Here is a 20,675-nt window from a genome sequence, read left to right as displayed (position 1 = left end):
ATCTAAAAAAATAAGATGATATGATTAGATTCTCAGTTGAAGGGGGCTTGTGGCTGTTTTTTTGATTAAAATAAAAAAATTGAAATAGAATTCAGAAGCAAGTTAAGATTTATAGGTGATTAAAATGTTTGGGAAAAAAATAAATCTTAGGCTACATCCTTAGAGCATCTCCAACGGCGTTGGCTATAATCGTTGGCTAAATGGGACCTGTAAGACATTATGTAAAATTTGTTGAACCTGTAAAACATTTTGTTTCAATGGTATTGGCTATATTGGTTGGCTATAATTTAAAAATAATATGTTATTAATATTTTAGATTATTAAAATAGAATATATCAGTTCAATATGCTAATAAATGATGTGCAATCTTCTTACAGATTTCTTACAGACCTGTAGAGGTTCGACAAATTTAGTCATCCATAGAAGGTTGGCTAAAATTATAGACAACAACTCGGTATGGTTGGAGTATGAGTTTTTCGAGCTGTTGGCTAAAATTTTTTATTTATAGTATGCCAACTCACCTTTTAGCTAAGGGCGTTCAATTGTTGGAGATGCTCTTATGCACTACTAAAACACTACCCTTTTTTTAGGAGTAGTCCACTTTTAATTATTTTCTTAATTTAATTTAGAAAAAAAATCAGAAACCTGTATATTCCTTCTTGTATCCCCTCACGACTTCCATCCACCGCTCGACTCTTCTTTCGTGATCAGATATTTCATCAGTTACTACCATTCCTTTCGATCAGTAATACAATTACATATACATAGAATATATATACACAGATTTCATAATTTGTATTAATCATTAGTCATATATTATACACAGATTAATGGATCCCGAGTTTGAAAACTAGTCTATGGAACTAGAGGAGAATGAGGAATACAAAAATACAGAGCAGTTAAAGACCCAAGAGGAAAATAATGAAGAGGAAACAAGTAAACAACTCTCACCCCCTGAGGTAAACAAAATTTTTGATTCCGAAACTGAGGTATATGAATACTATAGACAATATGGTATACAAAATGGATTTGGGATTATGATAAGAAATACTAGAAAAATCGAAGGAGTTAATACGTATATGACTGTTGCATATCACCGATATGGTGAGCCAAATCAAAAGGCACCGGATAGCTTAAAGCCAAAACCTGTTGTGAAAACAAATTGTAAAGCTAGACTTTGTGCAAAAAGAATGGATGAGGATGATAAATGGCGTGTGACTCAATTTGATAATGAACACAATCACATTTTGAGTCCAAGCAAGGCATATAGATTTCGTTGTAACAGAAAATTAACAAATCATGCAAAGAGAAGTCTTAATTTGTTTGATGAAGCTGGTATTCCCATGAACAAGAGTTACAATGCTCTTGTGGTTGAACATGGAGGTCATGAAAATATGACTTTTAGCAAAAAAGATTGTGAAAATTATATGAGGACAATAAGAAGGCTGAGGTTGGCTGAGGGTGATGCAGTTGCTCTCCAAAATTATTTTAATAAAGCCCAATCAATAGATTCCAAGTTTTATTATTCAATGGATCTTGATGATGAAAATAGGATAAAAAAATTATTTTGGGCTAATGCACGATGTAGAGCGGCATATAAAGAGTTCGGAGATGTAGTAACTTTTGATACTACATACCTGACTAACAAATATGATATGCCATTCGCACCTTTTGTAGGAGTTAATCATCATGGCCAGTCAATTTTACTTGGTTGTGGTTTAATTTCAAATGAAGACACACCAACATTTATATGGTTGTTTGAAACTTGGCTCACTTGCATGTCTGGTTATCCTCCTAATGCTATAATAATATATCAAGATAGAGCAATGCAAAATGCAATTGAGAAAGTGTTTCCTAATGCACGCCACCGGTGGTGTTTATGGCACATGTTGTGAGAGGAATTGATACAACACCCCCAGAACCGTGTAGCACAATTATAGGGATATCTATTACAACTACGAAAATCACGGCTAGCTTTTAGGGGCTACCGTTAACATAAACTAAGAAAAACAGATGTGAAACAAGTGTGTTTAAGGGCTGAGCTTGCAAAGAACCAAACAACGAGGCCGGAATTATGGAATTCCGTCCTGCAATTGCTCGGAAATATATGTCACAAAGGTTACACGTGCCTCTCTCTAGAGTGTAGAACTCGTGAAAAATGACTCTCGTCCGTCTCTTTGCAAGGTGCCTACATACCCTATATTTATAGGGATCAAGCCCATGTAGTTCTTGATTTAGGACTCTGAAGAGATAAGCTCTTATCCCCTCTAGTTTGAGATAAAACAGCCTTCTTTCAGTAGTTATCCAGCGGTATCCCACTCCAAGTAGGTCACTTGAAGCCTTCATCTTGCATGATTATCCGAATATATGTGAATTATCTCCTCCGATCATAATTATCTTCATAATAGATATATTTATCCCTCAATTCGTAGATAAATAATAGCTGATACACTCCCAATATGTCTCCAATTCGTCCTCCTAGAAACAAGGAAGAAGAGTCCTGTTTGGAGTCTGCCTGCCATTCTGCCCAGGCGGCGGAAGCCCTGCCAGCGGCATCCCCTAGCTGCAGCCCCATAACTGCAAGCCAGGATGCACTTAGCGGTAACCCCTAGTAGCGGTAACCCCTAAAGCGCCTTCAGGTGCAACCCCATTCTGATGGCAGCCTTCATTATGCTTCCAGTGTAAGTCCGTACACCTTCTTGTACACCTTCAATGATCCACCCAGCCATGGTGAAGCCCATTATTCTTAACCAAATGATTCCAATAAGCCCAAGTGAAGCCCAACTAACATGATGGGCTATAAAATAAGCCCAGGGAGATTTTATGGCACAACAACTACCCCCCGGTTCCTTGAAGTATTAAATACGAGAGGAACCTAAGAACGGTAACCCTCAATCATCCAGCTGCAAGCCCTTAAATTATGTCAGAAATTAATCATAAATTATTTCTAAGCTTACGTGAGCATAGCCCGGTGCAAGAAACAAGAAATAATTCAAACATAATTCCCACACATAATTATAAAACCAATTATATTAATTCGGCACAACCACCACAAGCCTTGAATATTTATCCCGAAATAATAAAAATTATTTTCCAAAAATATGTCCAAGCTTCCACAATTTTGTTCCAACTTTCTAGCTTCCCGCGTACGCCATGTCAGTTTGTGATAAGGCTGATCCCAAAGATTTCGGGGTTTAATTCAAATTTAAATTGATTTGAATTGTAACAGAAAATCCCCTAAATAGGTGGTGCAGCCGTAGAGTCCTAGCCTGCCTCTACCTCTTCAGCCACCCACCTGGGCCTCGGGAAGCCCTGCGTCATCAAAGCCTTCTCCACGCCAAGCCAGTCACGGCACGCCACCTGGCGCAGCTGTCCCCCACTTCCCACAGCTATATATACACTCACACTCAGCCTTGTTTCACTTTTCTTTTATCTCTCAAACACTTCACTCCACACTCTCTCCTCCGACTGAAGCACTTCCAGGCGCGCATTACTCTTTCTCACCGGCGTTCACTTCTCCGTCTTCGTTTCCAACTTCCGACTAAAGGTATGCTCTCCTTGAGCCTTCGTTTTTTCCTTTTTTTTTTATTTGCACCATGTCTGCAACTAATCGTTTATATGATCCATGCCTATTTGCCTCTATTTCTGCTTTTCAATTGCTCACCTCGGTATGCGTGCACACACCCACATTTGTCCATCTGAGGTTACTTCAGTAGATTAAACCGCCAATATGCTCTGCATGCCAGTATAGTTAAATATGTACACTCGTTCTCTGAATGCACACACACCACATGCTTTGATTTGGCCCTGATTATGTTATGTGTATCCCGTGACCTGACTGCCACTCTCGGCGTTGCTGTGACGCCTTGTCGATTCGCAGCCCCAATTACGATTTTAGGCCATAAACCCTAGGTTCCCAATCAGCCTTCAGAGGAAACCCCTCTTTTGCGATCGAACTCCCTTTGTGTGTCTTTATCTGCCTTGGATGTTTTATTGTGTGATTTGCTGCGTTGTACTTGCTTAGATTGTAGCCTAGGGTAATTATTGGATGTTGACTGTTGCGGTTGGGGTTAGGGTTAGGATTAGGCTTCCCGCTCCGGGTCCCTTGTTGGGCTTCCCGAAGAAGATGAACCGTCCTCCGTGGCTTGTGCTGCCTCCTGTGAGGGATGTAATCCTCTTACACTTCTGGGCTCCCACTGAAGCCTTTCCATTCCTTCTTCACACCCGTAGGGCTCCACCCTTGCAGCCCAGTCTTCCGCATACCCCTTCTCCTTCTCCCCTTTTGTTTTTCTTTCTCTCGACCTTTCCTCATCTTGCTGTGTCCTTTCGTTAACCCATCCTTTCCTATTGTAGATGTCTCAAGGATCCATGTCCTCACACTCTTCTCAGTCTGCCACCAGCAAGGCTCCCGTTGTTGCGGTTGACACGGGATCCTCCTTTAGCCTGGACCTTCAACCTGCCCGGCCCAGTTTAGGGGTTAGTTCCAGAACCCGCTCCAGGCGCAATTTGGTGGTGAAGGAGCTCAACTGGACAACCTCTGAGTCCAGTAAGGCGGATGGGACCTCGGGCCTCCCGCTGGACCCCTCTGCTGAAGCCCTCGAGGGGAGCCCCGAGGAGGCTGAGCAGGAGGCTGAGGCTTCCGTGGAGGTGATCGAGCCTCCAGCTGTAGTCCTGGCCTGCGAGCATATGGACTCCATCATGACTCCTGTTCGGCTGCAGTCCCTATTGGAGTCCTGCAACCCTGGCTGCACCTTGGGGATCCCGAAGCCAGGAGAGAGGTGTCACCGCTTTGACACCCTCAAGCCAGGCACTGGCTATCCCAAAGCCGTGCTTTCCGCCCAGTTCTTCAGGCTGGGTTTGTCTCTCCCCCTCCATCCTTTCATCCTGGAGGTCTTGGACTTCTATGAGGTCTCCCCCATGCAGCTCACCCCCAACTCCTACCGCATGGCGGTCTGCCTCTACATCCTCTATGACATCCACCATGGGGTGAGGATGTCTGCCTTGGAGTTGGGCTGGTTCTTCCAGCTGAAACTTACTGGCAGGACCCCAGGGTTCTTCTACCTCACTGCCTGGAACACCCACCACAAGAAGGGCATCAAGGGCAACCGCCAGTCGATGTCGGACTGGCAGAAGCTCTTCCTTTACTGCTATGACTGCCCAGTCTATAGGAAGGACTTCAATCTCTCCCCCAGTAAGCCAGCTCTTCCTTAATCCATTGTCTAGTTTAGCCCTTTAGGGTTCCCGTTTAGTTTCCTTATGCTTGTATTTGTTGTAGACATGCCAGTGCAGACTCCTTTGGCGGGAGAGTCCCTTGAGAGGGCCAAGCATGTGCTGGGGCTATCCACCGGGCTAGGTGATGGCTCCAGCCTGCTTACTCCAGAGAATCTGGAGAGGCTCGGTTTTTCCACTACGGTGGTAGATGCATCCCCCGTTGACGAGGGGGGTGCAGACGTGGAGGCGACGGGAAGCCCAGGTTTCCTCTTAGCTTGCACCTTTGAACTTATTTTCCTTATACGATATTTGTTTTATAAATTTTCTTCCTGCATGATTTATGATTTTTATGCCATCTGCTATGCTTGCATCTCCCCATATTTCCGCATATGTTTAAATATTATCTAATTGTTTCTCCTTGTTTCTTTCCACAGATATGGCTGCCAACATCCCCCGGTTTGTTAAGCGCTCCACCAAGTATGAGGACCTCTTTGGAGAGGCCTCCGGTTCACAGACTCCCCTTTCCGCCAAGCCACTCTCCCAGCTTCCCGCTCCTTCCCTTGACCAGAAGAAGGCTTCTTCTGGGAGCCGCAAGAGGGAAATCTCCAAAGCTGGGGAGGCAGGGTCTTCAGCTGAAGGCCGTTCCAAGAAGCCCAAGGTGGCCTTGGCGCGTAGCTCTCCGGCCCCCTCCTCTTCTCAGAAGACTCAGCTCTTCCACCGGATGCTCTCCGATCAGATCCCTGAGGCCACCATCCGGGAGTGGGACAGACTCTCCATTGCTGAGGCCACCCGAGACAAAATGGTGGCTAATGCCAAGAGCCTGCTCCTCGACCTAAAGATGGGGGAGCACGTCGCCGATACCGCCCGGGTGAACGAGACTATGAGGGCGGACCTGAAGCAGGCCAGGGCTGATCTGGCTTCTGCTGTCAAAGAGAGGGACGCCTTCCGGAAGGCCAACCTCAAGTTCAAAGAGGCGGAGGGCGAAGCTCGGCGGCTGAAGGAAAAGGAGGACCTGGTGAAGAGGGGGCTAGAGGAGGAGGTTGATGGCCTGCGTAGGCAGGTCAAGGAGCTGGAGTTGCAGGTGAAGGGTCTTCAGGATGCGGCCGCCGCTACCAAAGCGGGCAGGAAAGACCGGGAGGCTACCATCTTCGAGGCTGGGGTAGCAGCAGGCATCAAGGACTGCGTTAAGTCGGCCTACAGGTTCTTTCCTGAGAATGACTGGGCGAGGCTGGGACCTGATGCTGCGGTTGCCCTGGAGGAGGCGAAGGCCGAGGATGAGGCCGGCATAGATAAGGCCCTGGCTGCTTCTCAGGGTCTTTCTGGCGATGGCGGCGACAAAGGGGTGACGGCTGAAGACGAGCCAAAGCCCGCAGAGCTGGTTTCTGCGGGTCTTGTGGTGACGCCCCCGGAAGGGGTTCCGGCCGTTGCCCCTGCGGTAGCCTCGCAGGATCCCCCCGCTGTCGATGAGAAGGACTCCTCCTCCCCTGCTGCTCTTTGACCTCCTCTCCCCCTGTTTTAATCAACCTTTTTAATTACGAATATTTTTGCTTGGCGCTTGTCGTCATGAATTGTTATTTTGATGAGGGTGCGGACTCCTCCGAAAGTCTCGCAAGATATTTTGATGCTACAAGGGCCTCCCTCTGTTGGTGTAGGGAGGAATTTCCCTTGTAGTTTATTTCGTATGTAATTGCTTTTACATCTTCAGTCCTTGCCTTATATGCCTTTCTTGTATTTTCTTGAATATTATTGTGTTGGTCGCCTAACTTTCCCATGCAGGTAGAAAGAGTGAATGTAGGGGATACCCTTGTACTGAAAGTGTACACATTGTCCACCTTCTGGGGGTTGCGACCCTTGGGGCCTTGTTCTTCAAGGTTGTTTCCTTCTTTGCGAATGTATGTTAATGTATGTGTTGATTCACCAATAGCGTACACAAAAGCACTTGATTTTTCCTTGTAATACTCCGTTCAAGCATAGTTGAATCCGATCTCACATGTGTGAGAATCCAGGAACACCTTTGGGCTTAAGCTCCAAAATGACCCCTAGGTGTAAGCCTTTAAAGTAGTCTCCAAGTATAAGTTTTGAGATAATCTTATAATGTAGGCCTTGTAATAATTCCTCCAAATAAGTTCTGAAGTAATTCCACCAAGTTAGCCTTGTAATAACGTCACCAAGCGAGCCTTATGAGCCTGGATAGGCTTTAAACTTGAAAGCCTGAAAAGCTTTAGCCTTGAAAGCCTTGATAGGCTTGAAACCTTGAAAGCCTGAAAAAGCTTTAGCCTTGAAAGCCTTGATAGGCTTGAAACCTTGAAAGCTTGAAAAGCTTTAGCCTTGAAAGCCTTGATAGGCTTGAAACCTTGAAAGCTTGAAAAGCTTTAGCCTTGAAAGCCTTGATAGGCTTGAAACCTTGAAAGCTTGAAAAGCTTTAGCCTTGAAAGCCTTGATAGGCTTGAAACCTTGAAAGCTTGAAAAGCTTTAGCCTTGAAAGCCTTGATAGGCTTGAAACCTTGAAAGCTTGAAAAGCTTTAGCCTTGAAAGCCTTGATAGGCTTGAAACCTTGAAAGCTTGAAAAGCTTTAGCCTTGAAAGCCTTGATAGGCTTGAAACCTTGAAAGCTTGAAAAGCTTTAGCCTTGAAAGCCTTGATAGGCTTGAAACCTTGAAAGCTTGAAAAAGCTTTAGCCTTGAAAGCCTTGATAGGCTTGGAACCTTGAAAGCTTGAAAAAGCTTTAGCCTTAAAAGCCTTGATAGGCTTGAAACCTTGAAAGCTTGAAAAGCTTTAGCCTTGAAAGCCTTGATAGGCTTGAAACCTTGAAAGCTTGAAAAGCTTTAGCCTTGAAAGCCTTGATAGGCTTGAAACCTTGAAAGCTTGAAAAAGCTTTAGCCTTAAAAGCCTTGATAGGCTTGAAACCTTGAAAGCTTGAAAAGCTTTAGCCTTGAAAGCCTTGATAGGCTTGAAACCTTGAAAGCTTGAAAAAGCTTTAGCCTTGAAAGCCTTGATAGGCTTGAAACCTTGAAAGCTTGAAAAGCTTTAGCCTTGAAAGCCTTGATAGGCTTGAAACCTTGAAAGCTTGAAAAGCTTTAGCCTTGAAAGCCTTGATAGGCTTGAAACCTTGAAAGCTTGAAAAGCTTTAGCCTTGAAAGCCTTGATAGGCTTGAAACCTTGAAAGCTTGAAAAGCTTTACTTCCCACCGGTGTAGCCAAGTTATCAAGTTGTGTTTACGAGTTTTAGTGTTTTCGATTCTCAAATTTATTTGAATTTTAAGCCAAATGAGTAATGTTAATGATATGCCTACTACCCCCCGAGTTCTTTAGCGTAATTTTAATTATGGTGGAGAACTAGATGCAATTGAAGCCCTAAATAATTTTCAAAGCATACACGAAGTATTCAATTAACAATCATGGTAAGCAAGCAAACATATACAACATTTTTGTAACGGAAAGCTGCGAAATTTTTATTGAATCACATGGTAAAAGTTGACATATCATAATATTGGGGGGTGCAACGACACTACCCCCCGAGCGTCCTAGCAAATAAAGCAAATAGTAGCCTGATAATTCTCCTAAAAGCATGGCGATTACAACTAATAAATCGCTTTTATTTCTTGACCCTTAAGCCGAAGCCTACAGAAATACTACCCGGGTGAAGCTACTGGTAATACCTCTTTAAGTGTTGGGCGTTCCATGCCCGTGGTATGAGTCTTCCATCCATGTCTGTGAGGTGATAGGTACCTTCCCAAAGCACTGTTTTGATGATATATGGGCCTTCCCATTTCGCACCGAAGGCTCCATGAGCGGGAACCCTCATGTTAGGCATCATTTTTCTGAGAACTAGGTCTCCCGTTTTGAGGGGTCGAGCCCTTACTTTCTTATCAAAATATTTACGGGTCCTCTGTTGGTATGCAGCAAGTTTCAACTGAGCCGTATCCCGTACTTCTTCAATCAGATCTAAGTAGAGCCTGTGGTTGACCTCATTATTCTCAGGGTCGTAGTTATCCCTTCGAAAAGATCCTGCTCCAACTTCTACGGGGACCATGGCTTCACACCCGTATGTTAGGGTGAACGGGGTTTCGCCGGTGGTAGACCTTGGAGTGGTATTGTAAGACCACAACACCATGGGAAGTTCCTCCGGCCAGCATCCCTTTTTCTCTTCTAGTTTGGCTTTCAGGGTGTGCTTAATAATTTTGTTTAGGGGTGTGCATGGTGCGGTTTGGTGCGGTTCCGGACATTAACCGTTACCAAACCGATGAATGCGGTTCGGTTCGGTTAATCATCATTAACCGTAACCGCACCAATTAAAACGGTTTTTCGGTTGCGGTTAACCATTAGTCGGTTGCGGTTTTTTTTCGGTTTTTCCACTATTATTTGCTACTCTTGTGCATAATGAATTTTTTAAAAAAAATATAAAATTTTCATGAACATGTACAATATGTTCGGTTACTATTTACTATTGTTTCTATATAAGGATATAGGAAACATTACATACTTTCATCTAAAAAACCTTAATACACAATAAAAACTAAAACATACGTATTTTGACAAGAAATTAGATGATGTCAAGTCAATAAAATTACCCAAAATCAACTAATCATAAAATTTAAATAAAAAAATGTTCAAAAAGTACATAAATAAAAAAAAGTAGAATAAGTTTCATAATAAAATTTGATTAGCAGATTAACAGCAGAAATATTTCTACTTTGTGGCAAATCACAATAGCCCTAGTTTTCGATCAAGCGCTCCTCCAAATATTTGGGTGCCCGGTTATTTAAGTGACTCAGCAAGTATGCAAGTACGAAGAAGAACCTCCATATAAAATTAGATGTGAAATTTTAAAATGACTAAAATGCTTTATTACTATATATATATATATATATATATATATATATATATATATATATATATATATATATATATATATATATATTTCGGTTCGGTTAATTTCGGTGCGGTTTTAGTATAAAACCGAAAATAAAACCGCACCACTAATTTCGGTTTTTTATCTCGGTTATTTTCGGTTTTATTTGCGGTTTGGTTTTTTTCGGTGTGGTTTTTCGGTTTTTTTAGGTTTTTTTTGCGGTTTCGGTTTTTCCTGCTCACCCCTAATTTTGTTTACGGCCTCCGTTTGACCGTTGCTTTGAGGGTGGCACACCGCGGAGAAACCTTTCTTTATGCCAAGATTTTCACAGAAATTCATCATTTCATTGCTGTCAAACTGTTTCCCATTGTCTGATATGAGCTTGTAGGGAACCCCGTATCGACAGACGATCGCGCGGCAAACGAAGTCTACCAACTTCTTTGCAGTGATGGAAGCTAGGGGTTCAGCTTCAGCCCATTTAGTAAAGTAATCTACAGCCACGACTGCATATTTCACCCCTCCTTTCCCTTTTGGTAATTCACCAATCAGATCTATACCCCAAACAGCAAACGGCCAGGGGCTTGTCAGGGTCTTCAGGGGTACCGCGGGGCTCTTGTTTGTATTAGAGAACCTTTGGCAACTGTCACAGGCCCTGGCGAAGGCATGAGCATCCTTGTGGAGGGTAGGCCAGTAGTAGCCTTGACGGAGGATTTTGTGAGCGAGGGAGGCACCCCCCGAGTGATTCCCACAGATCCCCTCATGCACCTCGCGCATAATGTATTCACATCTTATCCCAGCAACACACCTGAGGAGGGGCCGATTGAATCCCCTTTTGTAAAGAATCCCATCATAAATTACATACTGGGCTGCCTTGTATCTCAATTTCCTGGCCTCAGCTTTGTCTGTAGGCAGGGTTCCGTTGGCTATGTATTCATGGATTGGGGTTGTCCAGAGGTTAGTCTCATCAGCTTCAACATCCATGACTTCAATTTTGGGGATGCTAGGCTGATACTGGATTTCGAGTGGGATCACCCCGAGCATGTGGGCATCCCTCTGAGAGCCCAATTTGGCTAAGGCATCGGCATCTGCATTCTCAGACCTTGGTATCTGCTCTAGCTTGATTTCCCTGAATTTCCCGATTAGTTCCTGGGCATACCGCATATAGAGATCGGTGCGGGGACCCCTAGCTTGGAAGCCTCCTCGGATGTGCCAGACTACCAGCATAGAATCACTGTAAACATTCATGTTTTCCACTCTCATTTCCAAGGCCAGCTTCAGGCCAGCTATTAGGGCTTCATACTCCGCGTCGTTGTTAGTGGCATTGAAGTCAAAATGAATGGAGCTTTGCAGCTTATGGCCTTCCGGACTGACCAAGACAATGCCAGCCCCGGCCCCATTTCCATTTACAGCCCCATCGACGTACAGGTTCCACCAAAGGGAACAATTCTCGGGTACAGCCATTGGAGACTGGGGTTTAGGCATGCATTCCATCCCTTCGACTTCAAAAGTGGGTGGAAATTCCAAGATGAAGTCAGCTAGCGCTTGCCCCTTTATTGCGGTTCTTGGCTTGTACTCTATGTCGAACTGGCCTAGCTCGACTGCCCATTTCATGATTCTTCCCGAGGCTTCCGGCTTGTGCAAAACCTGCCTGAGAGGGAAGGACGTTCGTACTTCAATCTTGTGAGCCTGAAAGTAAGGCCTTAATTTGCGGGAAGCTAAAATTAGCGCGTAGGCTAACTTCTCCATGTTTGAGTAGCGGGTTTCAGCATCAAGTAATCTCTTGCTCACATAGTATACTGGCTGTTGGGCTTGCTCTTCCTCCTTGATCAGGACAGCGCTAATTGAGAACTCGGAAACCCCTAGGTAAAGAATCAAGGCTTCACCTTCTGTTGGTTTGGCCAACAGGGGCGGGCTTCCAAGTTGCTCCTTTAGCTTTAGGAAAGCAGCCTCACATTCTGTCGTCCATTCAAATTTTTGCCCCTTTTTTATGGCTGCAAAAAATTCTCTACATTTGTCTGAGGATTTTGAGATGAACCGGTTTAGGGCGGCAACCCGGCCTGTAAGGCATTGCACCTCCTTTACGTTCCTAGGCGACCTCATTTCAATTAAGGCCTTGATCTTCGCAGGGTTAGCTTCGATTCCCCTGTGATTGACAATGAAGCCCAAGAACTTGCCGGATTCAACCCCGAACACGCATTTTTGGGGATTCAACTTCATCCTGTAATCCCTCAGTATATCGAACATTTCTGATAAGTGTGTAACATGATCATAGGCTTCCTTGGATTTTACCAACATGTCATCCACATACACTTCCATAGTTCTTCCAATCTGATCTTTAAACATCTTATTGACCAGCCTTTGATATGTAGCCCCAGCATTTAGCAAACCAAACGGCATGCCTATATAGCAATAAAGCCCCCTGTCAGTGATAAAGGAGGTGTGTTCCTGATCTGGCTCGAACATGGGGATCTGATTGTAGCCTGAGTAGGCGTCCATGAAGCTTAACAGTGCATGCCCCGCAGTGGAATCCACCAATTGGTCAATTCGAGGGAGCGGGAAGCTGTCCTTAGGGCAAGCCTTGTTCAGATCAGTAAAGTCTATGCAAGTCCTCCATTTTCCGTTAGGTTTTTTCACCAACACTGGGTTTGCTAGCCATGTGGGGTAAAAAGCTTCCTTCACTAGGCCTGCTTTCAATAGTCGGTCTACCTCTTCTTGAAGAGCGGTAGCCCTCTCTCCGCTAATTGGTCTTCTCTTCTGTCTGACTCCCTTCCTGTCTGGGTCAATATTGAGGTGGTGGCACATGACTTCTGGGTGAATCCCGATCATATCCGAATGGTTCCAAGCGAAGACGTCCAGATTATTCTTTAAGAATGCGGTCAGGGTTTCCCTTAGGTCCGGCCCCAATTGCTCCCCAATTTTTAGTTCTTTAGTGGGGTCGGACTCATCCACCAAGATGGACAGGGTATCCCCAGCTGCTCCGGTCTTCACCTGGGTTTCCGGCATCCTTGGGTCGAGGTCGATCTCAACGGTAGCCTCTTTGTTGCCACCCTCTTGGGGTTACGTACCCAGGATTTCATGAACGGGAAGCCGTGTTCGGTTTCCAAGTTGATAGGTTACCATTGCACTATTGAAGTCACAAGGTGCCTCGCACTCATTTTCTTGCTTTTTATTTTGGGGCTGCTTTTGATGTTCCCCTTCAAAGTCACTGTCAGTAGCATCTTCCACAATTCCTTCTACCAGGGTTTCAGCTGTATCAATATTCTTTGTTGGGAGTGCATCCGTGGGTGCAAGCCCTTCATGCACGGCATGCGAGGCTTCTAGATAAGGGTCTTCCCCCGGATGTTGCACGATAATCACCATGTTGCAGGTTGCTTTCACAAACTTTATTAAAACCCTTCCCTGAGCCTTGGTTTCAGGTTCCTCTTCTATATCCACCTGCTTGTAACAGCTCTCCGGGATGTCTTCATCCATTTGTTGGGCTTCTTTACAGGCTTTTACTGCCGACCTCAAAGCCTTGCTATAACATTCCCGGGAGTCAGCTTGACATCCTCGTACACATCCTACCCCATTGGGGGTTGGGAACTTCATGGATAGGTGGTATATTGAGGTTACAATCCGCATGTCCCTTAAAATAGGTCTGCCCAGGATCCCGTTATAGGAGATGTCTTCGTTCACTACCATGAACTCTGCAACCTGAGTGACAGCTCGGGGTTCCACTCCAAGGGTGATCGGGAGTCTTACCCTTCCAACGATCTGGACAGCATTCCCCGTGAAACCATACAACTCATTATAGCAAGCCATCATATCCTTATCCGCCATTTTCATTCTTTGATACGCATTGTAGGCCAAGATATTGACAGAGCTTCCGTTATCGACAAGAAGCCTGTGTACATTGACATTTCCAATCACGGCTGTTACCACCAGGGCGTCGCTATGAGGATGGTGTACCGCGCGTGCATCCCCTTCTGTGAAGGTAATGTCCATGGTCTCCCCTTTGAACATTTTGGGGGGCCTTTCAGACAGATGACACACATTGGTTAAGGGCGGCCCTCGGGCTTCCCGTACATATCTCTTCATAGCACTGCGTCCCTGGTAGGGGTGAGCAAAACCGAACCGAAACCGAAAAACCGAACCGAACCGTATAATTTCGGTTCGGTTCGGTTTTATTTTTCTGGAAATTTCGGTTAATTCGGTTTTTCGGTTTGAACCGAAAAGAATTTCGGTTCGGTTCGGTTTTTGATATAGTATTTCGGTTCAAACCGAAATAACCGAAGTTTTTATTAAATAAAAAATAAATATATAATATATTACATACATACTGATATATCATATACAATACAGATAAGATAACCCTAGAAATAGAATCTAATGTCCTAATTCCACTGCGTGCGGCGACTCTCCTCTCATCCAAACTCCGACTCCGAGTTTCCGATACAAGCTCTAGTCTCCACTCCCCACCCAAACTCTAGTCTCTATCGTAATTCGTAACACGAATCTCAATCACGGATTCACGGTAACACGAATCTTCATCTCCAGCAGCAACTCATCTTTTAATCATCATCTCCAGCAAGCAGCAACTCAAACTCCAGGTTTGTATTCTGCGTCTCTAATCTAACTATGTAAGACGAGCTTCAATTAATTAGCTTACAATTTCGGCTAATACTTTTCTTAATTTGGAATAAGATCTGAGATTATATGATTACCTCTTTAATGTTTTTCTTAATTAGATTTTCATGTCGAGACTCGAGAATCTTAGATTTTGATTTGGAATATAATATATTGAGTTTGATTTTTAGGTCGAGAATCATAATGTTTTACTTGCTGATAGTTATTAATTTATTAATCTGAGTTCACACAAGAAAAAATGCATTGGATTTTTGTCCAAAATGGCTGAGGCTGTAGCCTGCAGGCTGCAGGCATTAGCCATTCTGATTAAGCAGTCAGTAGCTACTAGTAATTTAGTAATTAGTATGTAATAGACTAACTGACTAACAACCATTTCTTATTTCATTTTCAGTTGGAAATATGTCGCAAAATCAACGAGAAGTGGAAATGGGTGACTCTAATGATGCAAGCTCCGGGAAGAGGAAAAGATCAAGAAAGCCTATGAAAGATAGGTCGGAGGTTTGGGATCATTTCACAAAGTTTGTAGATGCCGAAGGTGCACCAAGAGCTAGGTGCAAGTATTGTGAAAAGGTATATTGTTCCGATACTAGTACTAATGGCACTAGTTCACTTAGAAATCACCTCAAAGCATGCAATAAACTACCCCTTAGTGGTGAATCGAAACAAACCCAATTGTCTATGCAATCCGTGGGAGGAAATGAGGGTATTCTTAAAAAATGGCGTTTTGATCAAAAATCTTCTAGACATAAGTTAGCCGCCATGATTATAATTGATGAGCTTCCATTTAGGTTTGTTGAGGGTGAGGGTTTTATTGATTTCATGCGCACTAGTCAACCACTTTTTAAGATGCCATCACGTTTTACCATTGCAAGAGATTGTTACCAAATCTTTTTGGATGAGAAGAAAAAGTTGAGTACTTATTTCAAAATGTCGGGTCAAAGAATTAACATTACCACGGACACTTGGACTTCAATCCAAAAGATATTTTGAAATGGTGGAAAGTTAACTCAAGTAGGTTTCCCATCCTCTCACAACTTGCCCGTGATGTGTTAGCAATTCCAATCTCCACCGTAGCATCGGAATCCGCTTTTAGTACGGGTGGAAGAGTACTTGATCCATATAGGAGTTCCTTGACACCTAAGGTTGTGGAGGGTTTGATTTGTGCTCAAGATTGGTTAAGATCGGCCAAACGTCCAAAGACCATTGAAGAAGATTTAAATGACCTTGAAAAATTTGAAGAAGGTACATTATATATGTATTATGTTTTTCATGTATATTTAATTGTTGTATTCGTGAACTACTGAACTAATGTCTCGTTTTAATATAACTACTGCAACTTTTTCAGCTCTTACGGTGGAAGAGAATGTCCAAGATGATGCTATACCATTAGAGAGTGACTGGTAATTCCTGTGTTTTGTTTTTTTGCTCTGCTGCTCTGCTGTGTTTAAGCAGACTGTTTCTGCCCTGTAGCTCTGCTGACTGCTACTCTGCTCTGTTGGAACTATATGCTGTTTTGGTGCTTTAGAGCCTCTTTATATGATCTCTGTTCTGTGTGCAGTAATTTGCTAAAAAAATAATAGTAATTTGCTTTGAGCTAGGTGATTTGCTCTTATATGTATAACTACTGCTTATTATGATAAGAACTCCTGTATATTATAATCTTTAGATGTTACTGAAACAGAATACATTGTGAAAGCAGGACACATTTAACTCTGTCTGATCGAGTCAGTAGGCAGTATGAACAGTTGCACACGTTTATATCATGTATTTACTAAAATGCAATTTAATATAAAATGCTTATTATTGCTTTTTTTGTTCCTAATTTCTTCGCTATTCCTGAATCTTGAAGTAACAGAGTAGTCTGTTTTCATACGTGGTCTGCTGCTCTTGGTCTGCTAACATATTTAGTACATATTTGCAGAAGTGCGGAGGCTGGAGAAGTTCATGCTGCAGACTGAAGTTACTGGGATTGGAAGCATTTTATTTCTTTTTAAATTTCAGTGTACTTTTGTAATGCAAATTGGTAGATTCTATTTGTTCTGATGTAAACTTTAAATTTTCCGACTTTAATTTGTCATATTTAGTGATGTATGAATCAAGTGAAGTTTGGTTGATTGAAATCATTTAATTACAAACTGTAATCTGCAAACTGTACAGGATGTTGAAAAATTTCGGTTTTTCCAAACCGAAACCGAAACCGAACCGAAATATTTCGGTTGGTTCGGTTCGGTTCAAAATCCTAATTCGGTTCGGTTCGGTTTCAAAAAAAAGTCTAATTCGGTTTTCGGTTATTTCGGTTCGGTTCGGTTTTGAACCGAACCGACCGAATGCTCAGCCCTAGTCCCTGGCCTCCCACGAAGGGTCCTCCGATGATCATCCGTACACTGCCAGCCCGGGTGCTACGGTTGGCTTCTTGGTTATTTGTCCTTTCAGCTTTCTTTTCCTTATATTTCTTAGCCTCTTGGGCTACAAACTCCGTTAGGTATCCTGTTCTGATAAGATCCTCTATGTGGTCTTTAAGATGAACACATTCCGCCGTGTCATGCCCGTTCAAATCGTGGAAAGCACAATATTTTCCCTGATCTTTCTTTCCAGGGGGTCCACTTCGAAAGGGCTTCCGGAAAAGTCTCGCCTTGTCTCCGACCTCAAAAATGTGATCTATAGAAGCCGTTAGTGGTGTGTATTCGTGGTACCTCGCTTCTCTTGCCTTCCTCATTGTCAACCTTGACTTGTCGAAGCCCTGCGAGCTGGTTGTGTTCACGGTAATGGGCGAGGTCTTGCCATCTCGGCTCGAGGATTTTTCACCAACAGGCCTTACGTAGGGATTCCTCTTGTAGGTGTTCCTCCTATCGGGGCTGTAAGACCTATCCCTCTTGTTTTTCCAGCTGCTACGGCTTTCAGACTTTGACTCCTTTTTCAGCTTAGCTAAGGATTCCTCGATCACCTTATGGGGTTCAGCTCTAGCAAAGAAGTCCGCTAGGGTTTCAGGCTCTCGCCCTTGCAACTCCTTCCAAAAATCTGTTCCGGGCCTTACCCCCGCTATCAAGAAGTTCTTCAGGGTTTCCTTTGAAGTTGGTCTAACCCGGGGTACTTCTGCGTTGAAGCGCTTGAAATACTCTCTCAATGTCTCATGCTCCTTTTGCTTGATATTGGCCAGAGTGTTGGCAGGCGGGGCGTAAGTGACGGAAGCCCTGAACTGTCCCACAAACTGTTCGCACATTTTCCTCCAGGAGCTGATGGAATCAGCGGGAAGCCTCTTGAACCAGTGATGAGCGTCATCCCTGAGGGTTGCAGCCAACAAGCGACATTTTGTGAGGTCTGGAATTTGGTAGACCTCCATCTCAGTGTCAAACCGGCTAAGATACTCCACGGGGTCCGTGGTTCCGTTAAAACGCAGGTCGCCAACCCCCCTGTAGATACGAGGTAGGGGTGACTCCCTAACCTTCTTAGTAAAGGGTGACTTTACGGTAAGCTCGGCTTTCGACTTCTTATCGGCTTTCACCTTCTTTAGGGCTTCCAGCAGTTCTTCCATCTTGCATTTATCATCCCCACCATCAAGCGCAACCTCATAGTCATCATCCAGGGGTTGGTCTTTCTTCTTGCTCACTTCATTATCATTGTGCGACCCTGAGCTTTCCTCATCGTCATGAATGGAGATAACCTTTGACGGCCTTTGGTTTTTATCCTTTGACCGAGCTTCAGACACGGGCTTCTCCGGTCGTTGACTGGGAGGAGCCCTATGTTGCGAGCCTTCAGGTCCATCCCCGTTAGGGGCCTTGTTGCCAAGCCTGTGCCGCAAGTCTTGCTCGGTCAGTTTCCTCCCAAGGCGGTCGAACACACTAGCAGCTTGTGAGTGTTCTCTATCATCCATTTCGGGGTTAGCTTCCTTCTCAGGGTTGCCACCTTCTTTCCTGCCGTCTTCTGCACCGAAATCTAGCTTGGTGGGAGTCACCTTGCTAGCCCTTTTCGACCTTGCTGACTTTCTTTTCAAGGAGGCAATCCTCCTACTCATTCTCTTCATTTTTGCCTTCATCTCCTCGCGGGTCAGTTCTCCGCTTGGAAGATCACTTTCATCCTGCGTAGCGCCTTCCGGCGTCTTGGGGTTCTCAGTATTTTCGGGAATTTCTGACATCTCTCCTCTCTAAGATCAGTAATCCCCTCCTTCTAGCGCCAAAAAGTGTTGTGAGAGGAATTGATACAACACCCCCAGAACCGTGTAGCACAATTATAGGGATATCTATTACAACTACGAAAATCACGGCTAGCTTTTAGGGGCTACCGTTAACATAAACTAAGAAAAACAGATGTGAAACAAGTGTGTTTAAGGGCTGAGCTTGCAAAGAACCAAACAACGAGGCCGGAATTATGGAATTCCGTCCTGCAATTGCTCGGAAATATATGTCACAAAGGTTACACGTGCCTCTCTCTAGAGTGTAGAACTCGTGAAAAATGACTCTCGTCCGTCTCTTTGCAAGGTGCCTACATACCCTATATTTATAGGGATCAAGCCCATGTAGTTCTTGATTTAGGACTCTGAAGAGATAAGCTCTTATCCCCTCTAGTTTGAGATAAAACAGCCTTCTTTCAGTAGTTATCCAGCGGTATCCCACTCCAAGTAGGTCACTTGAAGCCTTCATCTTGCATGATTATCCGAATATATGTGAATTATCTCCTCCGATCATAATTATCTTCATAATAGATATATTTATCCCTCAATTCGTAGATAAATAATAGCTGATACACTCCCAATATGTCTCCAATTCGTCCTCCTAGAAACAAGGAAGAAGAGTCCTGTTTGGAGTCTGCCTGCCATTCTGCCCAGGCGGCGGAAGCCCTGCCAGCGGCATCCCCTAGCTGCAGCCCCATAACTGCAAGCCAGGATGCACTTAGCGGTAACCCCTAGTAGCGGTAACCCCTAAAGCGCCTTCAGGTGCAACCCCATTCTGATGGCAGCCTTCATTATGCTTCCAGTGTAAGTCCGTACACCTTCTTGTACACCTTCAATGATCCACCCAGCCATGGTGAAGCCCATTATTCTTAACCAAATGATTCCAATAAGCCCAAGTGAAGCCCAACTAACATGATGGGCTATAAAATAAGCCCAGGGAGATTTTATGGCACAACAGCACATAATGAAAAAAATTCCTGAAAAGTTAAAAGGGTACAAGGAGTATGATTCAATAAAGTTTCAACTACAGAATATTGTTTATGATTCCATTCAGGTTGATTCTTTTGAATTAGGATAGAGTTCTATGATTTCAAATTATAATTTGAAAGATAATGACTGGTTGAATAGGTTGTATGATGGAAGACATAAATGGGTCCCTTGTTTTGTGAAAGATTGTTTTTGGGCAGGAATGTCAACTACACAAAGAAGTGAAAGTATGGATGCTTTTTGTTGATAGAGGAATTTGGTAATCAACAAAGATGAGGTTCATGGCCGGAATCAAGATCTGGGACGGTGGTTTTGGTCGCCGGAGTGTGGTGGTTGTGCGTTTTAGGGGGTGGCTAAGGTTAGGGTTTTGAGTTGGTCTCACGTGCTCGCAACTCATGATCCCCTAATGTGCCTACATACCCCTATATTTATAGGGGATCAAGCCGTACGTAGTTCTGTTACCAAGACTCCTAGTTTGATCAGGACTAGGCCTCTTGGGGATAAGACCAACCCGGATGTGGTGACTTATCTCTTAGACGTCCAACGCCTTCAGAGTCCTACTCCAGTTAGAATTAAGCCTTGAGGCCAACTACCTCAGACTCCTAGTCCAAGTACATCACGGATACGGCATCATCTCCACTACGAGAGATGACACTAACCGCTACTTTTCGTAGCATGGAGGAGACGTCTGGTAGAGCCGTGACCAATTCCTTGAGGTGTAGGGCGCGCCCTTCCCCCTTAGTGAAGGTTCTCACTAAGAGGTAAGACAAGTAAGGAGCCAAGTTACACGATCGTCTCAGTCCCCCAATGAGGGCTAACTCACCAGAATACAG

At 44.0% G+C, this 20,675-nt stretch overlaps 1 pseudogene; it reads left to right on the top strand.

Annotated features, from left to right (window-relative positions):
• The first annotated feature begins 857 nt into the window (after positions 1-857).
• LOC108217172 (protein FAR1-RELATED SEQUENCE 5-like) overlaps positions 858-20,675 on the top strand; it is a 41,405-nt pseudogene continuing 21,587 nt past the window's right edge.

The sequence above is a fragment of the Daucus carota genome, chromosome 4 (assembly GCF_001625215.2).
Source record: "Daucus carota subsp. sativus chromosome 4, DH1 v3.0, whole genome shotgun sequence".
NCBI lineage: Eukaryota > Viridiplantae > Streptophyta > Magnoliopsida > Apiales > Apiaceae > Daucus > Daucus carota.
This window is presented reverse-complemented; position numbering and strand designations above follow the sequence as displayed.